The 12,960-nt window shown below is 48.4% G+C and overlaps 1 pseudogene; it reads left to right on the top strand.

Moving 5' to 3' along the window:
• The first annotated feature begins 294 nt into the window (after positions 1 to 294).
• Positions 295 to 5,592, top strand: LOC145712487 (uncharacterized; annotated as a pseudogene).
• Positions 5,593 to 12,960: the final 7,368 nt, after the last annotated feature.

Genomic DNA, 12,960 nt, shown 5'->3' with positions numbered 1-12,960 from the left:
CTCCTCACTTTATCCCCATTGCCAAGTGCATTTCCTGGCACCCAGGAAATGTATTTTGAGTAAAGGAACGTGTTCATGCATTGTTTGCCTGTGGAGGGGACTTTGGCTACCAGCCCCTTGGATGTCATCGGGGAGGATCGCTGTGAATTCTCTGGCATGGAGACTTCTGTGATGGAAACGGGGAACTTCTGGCCTCTTAACAAAACCCAGGGATCTACAAGACTAGATGTAATTGCTTCCAAAGCGTGCAGGGGACACAGAACGTGTTGTGCGCAGTGTCTCCTTTGAGCCGAGATGCTTGCTGATGCGCCCCTGTTCGGTGCACACGAGCTCCCTTCTGAGCGGAAGGGGCCGATGCGCACCATGGGTACTTTGAGGGTTGGTGTTTGTGGTTTGGTTTCGACCGCCCAGTAATTGATCTCAGCCGGAAAACTAAAATCATTAGAAGAGCTTCTTACATCTTAAATCGAATTTTTTTTTTTTTTTTCTGGAGGGGAGGCTTGGGAATTTACAAACGTGGAGGGAAGGGGACAGATGGTCACTGATGGGGCAATTTCAAAAGAAAGCAGTAGTAGAAATTGGAAGAAAGAAGTTAGTAGAACGGAGCAAGGTAATGCATCAGGAGAATTTGTGTCCAGCCCCTGTCCTGGATCTCCTCTCCATTTCCTACCAGACCTGGTGAACCCAGTTCCCTCGGTACCCCGGGAACTCCTACGCTTCCCTCCCTGTCTCTACAGCTGGTCCTGAGGAAATGGGAGGATGACTCCCTAGCCTCCTTCCTCTCCAAGGATGCTTTCATGCTGACAGGAGAGAACCTCGGGATGGACGAAGGAGTAAATGGCCCCTGAAGTATCCGAGGCCACAGTGAGGCGGGTGGGGAGGGGTCTCAGGTTCCAGGAGGAGACCTGACGATGATGGGGTCCAGGACCCCGCTGAGATGATGCGTGGGGAGCCAGCAGGGCCGTGACGTCTTCCTTCCAGAGCCGCCTGGCCCCTCGCAATGGGAAGCTGGCATCCTTGACCTGTGCCGCACTGCTCAGCTCTCCCCAAAGCAGTTGTCTCCTCTGGACTCATGCTTTCGCAAGGTAGCAACAGAGAGTGGAAAAAGCGATGTCGTGAGGAGCTCGAGAGATCCCTGCACACGGGGGCCCCACCTTCATCTCCGTCCAGTGACACCTGGCAGACGGCCCACCCCAGGGAGGACTTCATGCTCACGCGATGCTCATTTCTCTTGTCACTTAACCCTTTGCATTTGGGTGTTCGTGGAGGACGGGACTTCGCTGCTGCCTCTGCAACCCCAGGGATGAAACAGAGCGGCTCACCAGTTGCTCAATAAATATCTGGCCCAGTGAATGGATAAGCACCCCCCCATGTGCAGGGTGCTAACACGGGGAAAGTGGTGATAAAATTCACTAATGCTCCTCTAGTCTGCGTATAAGTGCGTCTTTGGTTTTTTCGTTTGTTTTTTTGTTTAATATGAAATCTATTGTCAAACTGGTTTCCATACAACACCCAGTGCTCTTCCCAACAGGTGCCCTCCTCAATGCCCATCACCCACTTTCCCCTCCCTCCCACCCCGCATCAACCCTCAGTTTATTCTCAGTTTTTAAGAGTCTCTCATGGTTTGCCTTCTTCCCTCTCTGTCACTTTTTCCCTCCCCCATGGTCTTCTGTTAAGTTTCTCAGGATCCACATAAGAGTGAAGACATATGGTATCTGCCTTTCTCTGTATGACGTATTTCATAAGTGCATCTTTGGAGAAGCATGGCACACGGAGGGATATACGAGAGACTTTTAAAATTCTCTCTGTTGAGTTTTTCTTCCTCTGGTCTATCAAATTCTGGTCACTTGAAAATAAGATAATATTCTCCAGTCAGTAAATAAGATGTTCATGCTTGTGTTAGAGTCAAACTTTGAACTTTTTTCCTTTTAATGTGGAGGCTCCTTCTCAGGGCTGTTACAGGGGTAGGAGCGGGGGAGTGCAAAGGGCTGGATGGGCACAGGGGCTGGGAGTCTCTGGAGGCTGGTATGTGCAGTGGAGGGGCATCTCAGTAAAGGCTTAGGCATTGTAGAAAAGATGCTACAGTCTCAAAAATTCATTCCAATCCCGTGCATTTATAAAACACCTTGCATTTGCTTTTCGTGCTAAGAAAAGTGCTCATTCCCCGGGAATTTAGATACTGGGTGGTTTATTAGGGGTGAGCAATCAGCTCACATCTTTAGCCTGTATGGGGCGCTAAGCTTTTTATCATCATTATTTTACTTCTTACTGTTATTTGAAGGTGTTTTCCTCATGGCCTCGGAATGGCGGGAGTTGATAGTGGCCGGCAGGTTCAGGTCTGGCTGGGAGAGCTGAGCCTCCGTGGCTAGTCCTGAGGGGTCGGGAGGCCAGTGAGAGACCTTTCCACCTCTGTGACTCTCCCTATCATTCTGCTCTGTGGGCTGTCTGTTCTGGTTCAGACACGCTGTCCCCTCACGAGTCACAGACAGGTAAAGCACAACCCCTGTTTTCTGAACGCTGACGTCTCTGAAGAAGCTGTGCCATTCAGGACGCAGATGCACAAAGGCTGAGAACACAGAGGCTGACCTATTAGGAGTGGTGGTCCCTTTGTAGGATGGTGGGTGTGTGTGTGTGTTTTTTTACCTTATTTTTGCTTATTTAAATGTGCTAATGTTTCTAAAGTTACTTGTTAAAATGATTACAGTAGTAAAGTAAATGATACTTTTAGACATTTCGTTTTTTAGCTAGAGAGTTTCAGAGAGCAGTGTCCCCAGTGAAGGCTGCTGTAAGTCCGGCAGCATTTTCTGCTGTGCGTGGGGGGAGAGGGTCCCATGGGGCTGTTGGCGTGGGCAGGGGGAGGGATACAGGGCAGGGAAAGTGAAAGGAACAGCTTTGAATCCAAATGACAGCCCCGCCTTAGTTTAAAGCTAGGTTCTCTTTTCTACTTATTATGGATCTTTGATAAGAAATACAATTGCTGAGAAGTTTGTTTTGCTTGCTGTTTACTATGAGCATTGTGAGACCTTTCCTGATTGTAACCCACTGTAAAATGGGCTGTAAAACTTCCTAAATGTAGTCTGATATGTAATGGAATAAGTGATTGTATACAAACTAACCGGCATTTCTCGCTTCTGTAAACCTGCTTGCTTAGCACATTCCTCACCTACCCCCTTCCCCCTTTCTTCCTCTCGCCACAAGTAAAAACCTCCCCTGTGCTATTTGTCTCTGTCTATAAAAACGCTATACCAACCCTATTCGTGGCCTCTTGCGTCACCGGCGACGAGTGCTCAGAGGACCAGGTTCGAACCTGCAATAAACGACCCTTGCCGCTTGGCTTTGACTTACGACTCTGGTGGTCTTTTGTGGGAGGTTTTAGAACTTTGGGCATTACATTTGGAGGTTCCACCGAGACCTCCCCCGAGCCCACCAGACTTCTGGTCAACGGGTCGTATTTGATTCCGATCGGTAAGTAAGCCGGCTCTAACGTTCTTCCTTTTCTCTCTGATCTGTGTTTCTTCTCTGGAGAACCGGTTCTGTCTGGAAGCTGGTGTGACCCTGGCGGACGCGCTATAGGGCACCCGGCCGGGGTCAGTTGGAGACGTCCACTGACATCTGGGGACCTTCTTGGTCCATCTGGGGACCTTCTTGGTCCATCTGGGGACCTTCTTGGTCCATCTGGGGACCTTCTTGGTCCATCTGGGGGCCTTCTTGGCCCATCTGGGGACCTTCTTGGTCCATCTGGGGGCCTTCTTGGCCCATCTGGGGACCTTCTTGGTCCATCTGGGGACCTTCTTGGTCCATCTGGGGGCCTTCTTGGCCCATCTGGGGACCTTCTTGGCCCATCTGGGGACCTTCCTGGTCCATCGGGGGGCCTTTTTGGCCCATCAGGATTCTTTTCTGTGGGCTGCTTATGCCCAACGCGCCTGCGAACTAAATACTTTCATTTTCTCTATGAACTTCCAGAGTGCTAAGAAATATCTCTAGGCGTCTAAAAGAAAAAACCATCTAGGCATGCCAATTGTTACCCGTATTTTGATGTGATGTGTGTCTGTGTGTCTGTCTGTTAAATCGACTGGAATGATTGTTGGGAGTCAGGGGCACGCGCCTGACCTACCCTATGTGTAGTCCCACGGCATAAGCTACGGGATTCGAGTGGGCTCTAACCCGATTTCCGCGGTGATCCTCATACGGCTTAAGGCGGTCAAAATTTATTTTGATCCAAGCAGGGGGTTTATACCTGCCCGCCCATGCTAAGAGGCACCTAAGTTCCCGCGAGGGACGCGGACGGGCGAGTACGCGAGTGCTTCTATGTCAGTCTAAATGTATTGTCACCCCTGGGCCCTTGTAATAACCGCCGTCCTAGCCATAACCCTTTCTGTTGGGCTGGCCGAGACGGCCCCAAAAAGTTGAAACCACTGTCAGAGATTCTTGTTGGCTCTTGTTTTTCTTTCGTGCGTCGGATGTTTTATTGAAATTAAGTGTTTTTTCGGCTGATCAGAATTAATTATTCCATCCTTTGTTCCTCTTTCCTCCTTCCTCAGCTGCCTGCGGCTTTCCCTCCCGCCCCTCCGCCCGGGGCCCAGCCAGGCCGCCAGGGGTCTCACCCTCGGAGGTCGCCTGTGCGAACTCCATCGCTGATTTCAGCCGCTTCAGGGCCCCCTCCGTGCCGCCCCCTTCTCTTCTCCTCTTCCTCAGAATCATAACATGGGCCAAACGCAGAGCACCCCTCTCTCCCTCCTTCTAGCCAACTTCAGGGACGTAAAAGCTAGAGGACACAACTTAAGCCTAGTGGGGGCAAAGTCCAAGGGCCGCCGGACATACCCGTAGGCGGGCCCCACATGAGCCAGGACTCCGCCTTCCTGACTCCACCGTAGCTTTACCCTTACGGGAAAAAGGGCCTCCCGATGAGACGGGGAACCCCCGACTTCAATACTGGCCCTTCTCTACCAGTGACCTATATAACTGGAAAACCCAGAATGCCCGATTTTCTGACAACCCTAAAGATTTAATAAGTCTCTTAGGCAGCGTTATGTTTACCCACCAACCCACCTCAGCAGCTCCTCCAAATCCTGTTCACCACTGAGGAGCGAGAAAGAATTCAATTGGAAGCAAGAAAGCTGGTTCCTGGAGATGACGGCCAACCCACTGCTAACCTTGATCTCATTAATGCAGCTTTTCCCTTGACCCGACCCCCACAGGATGGCTGGGACTACAACACGGCAGAAGGTAGGGGACGGCTACGCGTTTATCGCCAGACTCTAATGGCGGGTCTCCGGGCTGCTGCACGCAAGCCCACTAATTTGGCAAAAGTGTATTCAGTGATACAAGGTAAGACAGAGAGCCCTGCCGCTTATTTAGAAAGATTAATGGAAACCTTTAGACAGTATACCCCCATGAACCCCGAGGCCCCCGAAAATCAAGCTGCTGTTGTAATGGCCTTTGTAAATCAGGCAGCCACTGATATTAAAAAAAAAACTCCAGAAACTAGAGGACCTGGAGGGAAAACAGATTCAGGACTTAGTCCACATTGCCCAGCGTGTCTTTAATAATAGAGAGACTCCAGAGGACAGGCAACTTAAAGCCACGTCATGATCAAAAACCGTGGCAGCCAAAAACCACACCCGCCCACTTCACTCAAGATGCAGAATAGGGGGGACGGGGTTCGGATCCCCTCCCCGAACCTAGGGTAACGCTACAAGTGGAGGGGAACCCAGTTCAATTTCTAGCTGACACAGGAGCACAACATTCGGGCTTGATCAGGCCCCATGGAAAAATTTCTAAAAAATCTTCCTGGGTCCAAGGGGCTACCGGAATAAAAAAAATATCCCTAGACCACCCAGAGGACTGTGGATCTAGGAAATGAAAAGGTCACCCATTCCTTCCTAGTCATCCCTGACAGCCCATGCCCCTTATTAGGAAGAGACTTACTCACTAAAATGGAGGCCCAAATTCATTTTACGCCAGGGGGCCCCCAAGTGACTGGCCCTCACAACCAGCCCATTACCACACTTACTCTAAGATTAGAAGATGAATATCGACTCCACCAGGGGCCACCCTCACAAAGTCAAAACATAGAGCCCTGGCTCCAACAGTTTCCAGGGGCATGGGCTAAAACCGGGGGTATGGGGTTGGCTAAACATCGCCCAGCTCTATTCATAGAGCTGAAACCGGGGGCAGATCCAGTTCGGGTCCGACAATACCCGATGTCAATGGAGGCCAGAAATGGCATCACGCCACATATCCGTCGCCTCCTAGACTTAGGCATCTTGCGTCCCTGCCATTCAGCCTGGAACACCCCCCTGCTGCCTGTACGAAAACCTAACAGTGCGGACTATCGTCCGGTACAAGATCTGAGAGAAGTTAACCGCCGAGTCATGGACATACACCCAACAGTACCCAACCCCTATACCCTCCTAAGTGCCCTCAGCCCAGAAAGACAATGGTATACTGTCCTTGATTTAAAAGATGCTTTTTTCAGCCTGCCTCTGGCCCCCAAAAGTCAAGAGCTCTTCGCCTTCGAGTGGTCCGATCCTGAGAGAGGCATAAATGGGCAACTGACCTGGACCCGGCTCCCCCAAGGATTTAAAAACTCACCCACCTTGTTCGATGAGGCACTTCACGAGGATCTGGGTGAGTACCGGAATCAAAACCCCAAAGTGACTCTCTTGCAGTACGTTGACGATCTTTTAATCGCCGCTGAGACTGCCGAAGCTTGCTTGCAAGGCACCAAAAATCTCCTCCGGACACTTGGTGCCCTGGGGTACCGGGCTTCAGCAAAGAAAGCCCAAATTTGCAGATCCGAGGTAACCTACTTGGGGTAAAGAAGACCTAAACTGGATCCAAAAATTACCTTTAACTCAGTGCCTTAACGGATGGTGGAGAGCAGCAGACTGTAGCATAATCAACCCAGAAGAAATGGGAAATAAAGTCTTATCCAAGATGCACCGAGCCACTCATATGGGCACAAGAAAAATGCAAGAGTTAATAAGACATGCTAGGATCACCATTAAAGATTCCAGGACAAAAATTGAGCAGATAGTTACTAGCTGTAAAGCTTGTCAATTAACTAACGCCACCAACCACGGGAAAAACCCTGGCTCCAGAACCCGCGGAACCAGGCCGGGAACCTATTGGGAAGTAGACTTCACCGAGGTAAAGCCTGAAAAATATGGATATAAATATTTGTTAGTGTTTATAGATACCTTTTCAGGATGGACAGAGGCCTTCCCCACCAAGCATGAGACTGCGCAGGTAGTAGCAAAGAAAATGTTAGAAGACATCATGCCCAGGTACGGATTCCCTACCCTAATAGGATCAGACAACGGACCAGCATTCATTTCAAAGGTAATACAAAGGATAGCACAGTTTATTGGGGCTGATTGGAAACTACATTGTGCATAGAGACCCCAAAGCTCAGGACAGGTAGAAAAAATAAATAAAACTCTAAAAGAGACCTTAACTAAATTGACCATGGAGACTGGCGCTAATTGGGTAGTCTTACTCCCCTACGCTCTGTTCAGGGTGCAGAACTCCCCTTACAAACTGGGATTAACCCCCTTTAAAATCATGTATGGAGTGCCCCCCCCCCCCCCATAATTCCCAACCTACAGTCTAATGTGTTAACTGAATTTAATGATCATAAACTTCTTATTTCCCTGAGGGAACTCCAGCACACCCACCAGGAAGTTTGGCCCAGATTGAGAGCCATTTATAAAAACGGGCCCCCTCCTGAGCCGCATCACTACCGACCCGGAGATTGGGTATACGTGCAGGGAACACAAGCAAGAGACCCTCCAACCACGGTGGAAGGGACCCTATATTGTGATCCTAACCACACCCACTGCTCTCAAAGTCGATAGGATTGCTACCTGGATCCATTACACCCACACCCGACCAGCTGATCCCTTTGCGGTTCGAAAAGACTTCGTGCCGGAAGCCAACACCACCTGGACGGTTGACCAGAGTAAGACCCATCCTTTAAAATTGACTCTGCGTCGAAAACCTGACCCCGAAAACCAGCTGAGACCAAAGGCCTGGGTGTCCCATACCAAGACTGTTGCAGCAGCTCTGGACCCACAATAATCGGAGGAACACTCATTAGCGTGCTCCTGTTCACCTCCTACGGACTCATAAGTATTGCAGGCAACCCCCACATACCCTATACTTTAACTTGGGAGGTTTCTAATTTAAAAACCCAGAAAGTCTATAATACTATCCTGCTCTCCGCTTTACTCGGGCCTCTGGCCATTTTACTTCTCGCTCTCACGTTAGGCCTCTGCATCATAAACAAAATTATTAATTTTATCCAAGACAGGTTCAATGCTGTACAATTAATGGTCTTACGAACTCAGTACCAACCGCTCGAGACATTACAAATAAAAAACTGAAGATCCAAGATTGGCTCTTTAGGCACAAGGAAAAGGGGGGAATGAAAGGAACAGCTTTGAATCCAAATGACAGCCCCGCCTTAGTTTAAAGCTAGGTTCTCTTTTCTACTTATTATGGATCTTTGATAAGAAATACAATTGCTGAGAAGTTTGTTTTGCTTGCTGTTTACTATGAGCATTGTGAGACCTTTCCTGATTGTAACCCACTGTAGAATGGGCTGTAAAACTTCCTAAATGTAGTCTGATATGGAATGGAATGAGTGATTGTATACAAACTAACCGGCATTTCTCGCTTCTGTAAACCTGCTTGCTTAGCACATTCCTCACCTACCCCCTTCCCCCTTTCTTCCTCTCGCCACAAGTAAAAACCTCCCCTGTGCTATTTGTCTCTGTCTATAAAAACGCTATACCAACCCTATTCGTGGCCTCTTGCGTCACCGGCGACGAGTGCGCAGAGGACCAGGTTCGAACCTGCAATAAACGACCCTTGCCGCTTGGCTTTGACTTACGACTCTGGTGGTCTTTTGTGGGAGGTTTTAGAACTTTGGGCATTACAAAAGGGCAGAGTGGCCCGGTGTCTGACGCTACGTGGAGAAGCGGGCGTCCTGCCACTGGTGTTTTCATCACTGTTGAGCTACGCGTGGTTTTATTCCCTAAACAGGGTCCTCCAGAAGGGCTTCCGCGTTCAGATCTGACCTGACTCAGACGGGGAAAGAGGCCCCTTCATCCCCCGAACGTCTCTCGCTCTGGATCTGGAGTCCTGTCTTTAGGGAGGTTTGGGGTTTGGCAGATTGTCAGGCCCACGGCTCGGGGACAGGTCTGATTTGCGCCCTTCTGCACCCACAGTGTTAGGACAACCCCACGCGTGTGGCTGGATATGAATGAGACATGCTGGATGGAAGAGGCCAACTGCTCTTGGACATACTCGTGTGAACAATTCTGCCACTTCCAGAAGCAGGATTGTGATGGAGGGACACGGGGGAGGCCGTGAGTCCTTGTGCAGCTCTTCTGGCAGTGGGGACACGGTGCTCGTGGAGCTCAGACAGGCCCTCCATCTCTGTGGGTGTTCATGGGCTGCAGGCAGTGGAGACGGATTCTCCCCCCTGAAAGGAAATGGAGGATTTGTTGGACGTGTTTCACGGAGGGAAGCAAACACAAGACTCAGAAGGGCAGGGCGGTTGACCGACCCCAGGACTGTGAAAGCTCGTCCTCAGTCTCGGTACTGAAACACTTTTGGGATGGGTTTACTCACTTTGCTCTGTCCCCTTGGTGTCTGCGTTCAAGGTTCACAAGCAGCAGGAGTGGGACGCTGGCCCAGCTTGGGTCCCGTGAGCACCATGGTGGGGTGGGGGGACACAGAGCTTGGCTGGCTGGGTCTCCAGACAGGACTCAATGGCGGTGGCAGTGGGGGCGGGGGGGTACGCCCCTCACCCTAGCAAAGCCTGAGCCATATTCCTGAAGGGAAGGAGCTGTTCTATAGAAGAACAGCCAGTAGGTATTGTCCTCGGCCATGGGACTTAGGACAGGCATGATGGTCCCATGTCTTGTCTTTGGAGACCTGGCAGGACAGGACCTGCCCCTTTGTAACTCTTGCTTTGAGGTCGAGAGAGAGGATGAGTGTCACACAGAGGTGTTAGTTAGTAAATGAAGCTAGAAATTACACCCTGCAAAACAAGTAAGAATAATCACTGTTCTCCCCAGAGTTTAACCCCCGAAATAAAGGGCCTTTATCTACCCCAATCTGGTAAACAACAGGGCAATCTCTAGGGACCCAGGGTTTTTGTCTTCCCAGCCTATCCTGTCGGGCAGGCTCAAACAGGTGTGATAAACGAAGTCAGAATTCATTGCTCAGGATCCCAGCTATTGTCTCTTCTGTCTCTCTCATATATCCTACTTGCCTAAATATGTTAGGGAACATTCATTATTTAATTTTAGTCTTACAAGGGACAGAATCCCTCGACGATATTTCAAAAGAGCTGCTAACTTTGTAGAAACTATGTTCCTATGCCTCTTTTCTATTATTCAGAGGGGGCCCTGATGATGAACATCTACCCTGACATCTTTCAAAGGAGCTCCCTCAGAATGGAGTGACTCCGATGTGGAAGAACATTTTCTATCTTGTTCTGAAACATGTTGTTTTAAGAGAGAGAATCTTGGATGGAAGTTTGTCGAAGAGGTCACGGTTGAACCCAGAGACAGTCGAGAGACAGACGCTCTGAGGCTTCCTGAAAATCATTTTTTGGTAGCAATGTGTGGGTGTTTGGCTCTTTTAAAGAAATTTACAAGTAGTAATTTTTTATTAAATATTTTCTACAACTTAATTTGTATTCCCAACAATATACCTCTGAAATTTTTCAACGTCAGTATATATAGTTCACCTTATTCTTTCTTCTGTTACATAGCATTTCATGTCTGGATATGCCATAATTTGTTACCGGATCCCAGCTCTGACAGTTACTTTTTTTTCTCGGTTTTCATTATTATAAATAATCATGAGATGAATTTTCCTCTACACACCTCTTTGTGCAGGTGCATAAATACCTCTCGGGGTGAATGTGTGCAGTGCAGGCACACGCACGCGGTTCTTAGTCTCAAATTTATGTTTGTGAATAGATAAACAGTCTTCCCACACCATTCCTGAGCTGTCCACTGTTTCCACTGAATGGAAGCTGAGAGTCACTGTCTATGAAAATCACGGTGTAGCCGCGCACACCCACGTTCACACCCAAACCATGTAACCTGGTCCTTCTATTTATCCGACTTTATCCCAGTGTCACGTTACTTTCACTACTGTGATTTATAATACAATAATTTGACCATCGTCTTCACTATTTTTGCACATACCCACTTCTGTCAGAAATGCCATAGAGATTTTTGACTGGAATTGCAATCTTAGATAAGTTTGGGGAGGACCACAATCTTTCTAATATTGTCTTTCCATCTGTAAGTATTTCAGCTTATTGGAACCTTCTTTTGCGTTCCTGAGCATGTACAGTACTGACTATAATTCAGTGTCTGCGTGTTCATCGTTAATACAGAAATCCAACTGATTTTTGTGCGTGGGTCTTGTATTCTATCAGTTTGCTGGACTCACTCATTAATTCTATGAGTTTTTTGTAGATTACTTGGAATTTTCTACACAGACAACCATTTCATCTGGAAATAAAGAGTTTTGTTTTTTTCCTTCCTAATTTGTGTGCCTTTTATGTTTTCCTTGCTTTGACTCCACATCTGCCACTATGCTGACCAAGAACAGGGAGACAGGTCCTTGCCTTGCTCTTCATCTAACAGAGAGATCATTCTATCTCCCACACTTACTTATGTTAGCTATAGTTTTTGTTTTCTTTTAGGTGAGGAACTCGTCCTGTACTCCTTATTTGCCAAGACTTTTTATCATGAACAGGTATTGATTTTGTTATTTTCTGCATCCACTGATAGGATTATATGATTGTTGGCCCATAATCTGTTGATTTGGTGAATTGCATTGATTGGTTTTTAGATGTTGAAACAGCCTTGCACATGTGGAATAAATCTCGTGTGTGTGTGTGTGTGTGTGTGTGTGTGTGTGTGTGTGTATGTGTGTGTGTGTTATATTAGCTTCTCAATGTTAGATAAGGAGAATTGGGAAGGCTTCTCTGAGAGCTGACTCTGGAGCTGAGACCTGAATGATGGAAACAGGCAGACTGGAGTAAATCTGTGGAGACCAGACAGAGGGAGCAGCAAAGACAGAGGCTGGGGGGCTGTGTGTGGTGTTTGCAGAAAGGAAGGAGGTCAGTGTGGCTACAGCACAGGGACAGATGGAGAATCACAGGAGATACAATCCCAGATGGAAACAGGACAGTTCACAGAGGGTCTTGCAGAATAGCTTTTCTTTCCTTCCTTCCTTCCTTCCTTCCTTCCTTCCTTCCTTCCTTCCCTCCTTCCCTCCTTCCTTCCTTCCTTCCCTCCCTCCCTCCTTCCCTCCTTTTCTTCCCTCCCTCCCCTCCCTCCATGCCTCTTTCCTCCTTTCTCCCTTCCCTCTCTCCTTCCCTCCTTCCTTCCTCCCCTCCTTCCTTCCTTCCCTCCCTTCCTGTCCTCCTTCCTTTCTTCCTTCCCTCCCTCCTTCCCTTCCTTTCTAAAAGTAAAGTACAAAACCAAGAACATAGAGAGTGTAAGGAGGCGAATGAAATGCTCTGATGCACTTTTGTAAAGATTCTCTGGCTGTTACAAGAATAACTGGTTGGTACAAGGTGAGAGGTGAATGGAGGCAGGAAAGCAGATGGGAGGACACTGCAGGTGTCAGGAGGGGTGCAGTGGAGCCGCTGTGGCCATTTCCATTTCATGAAGGAGGAGTAAGAAACACAACTCTACTGGACGAATTCAAGTCTCCTTGGAGAAATGTTTGATTCCAGGGATGAACGTGGAAAGTGCAAGGTGAACCTGGAAAATCTTGTGGTGGACGTGAATACTTAAAAAAAAAAAACCCAAAAAACAAAAAAGATGGAATGTATCCAAGAGGCATGGAGAAGCCATCCTAAAAGGGCTCACCCTGAACAAACCTAGCACAGCGTGAGCATCAGGACAAGGACGAGGT

The sequence above is a fragment of the Panthera onca genome, chromosome D2 (assembly GCF_046562875.1).
Source record: "Panthera onca isolate mPanOnc1 chromosome D2, mPanOnc1 haplotype 2, whole genome shotgun sequence".
NCBI lineage: Eukaryota > Metazoa > Chordata > Mammalia > Carnivora > Felidae > Panthera > Panthera onca.
Note: the sequence above shows the minus strand (reverse complement) of the source record. Positions and strands in the feature narration are given on the sequence as shown.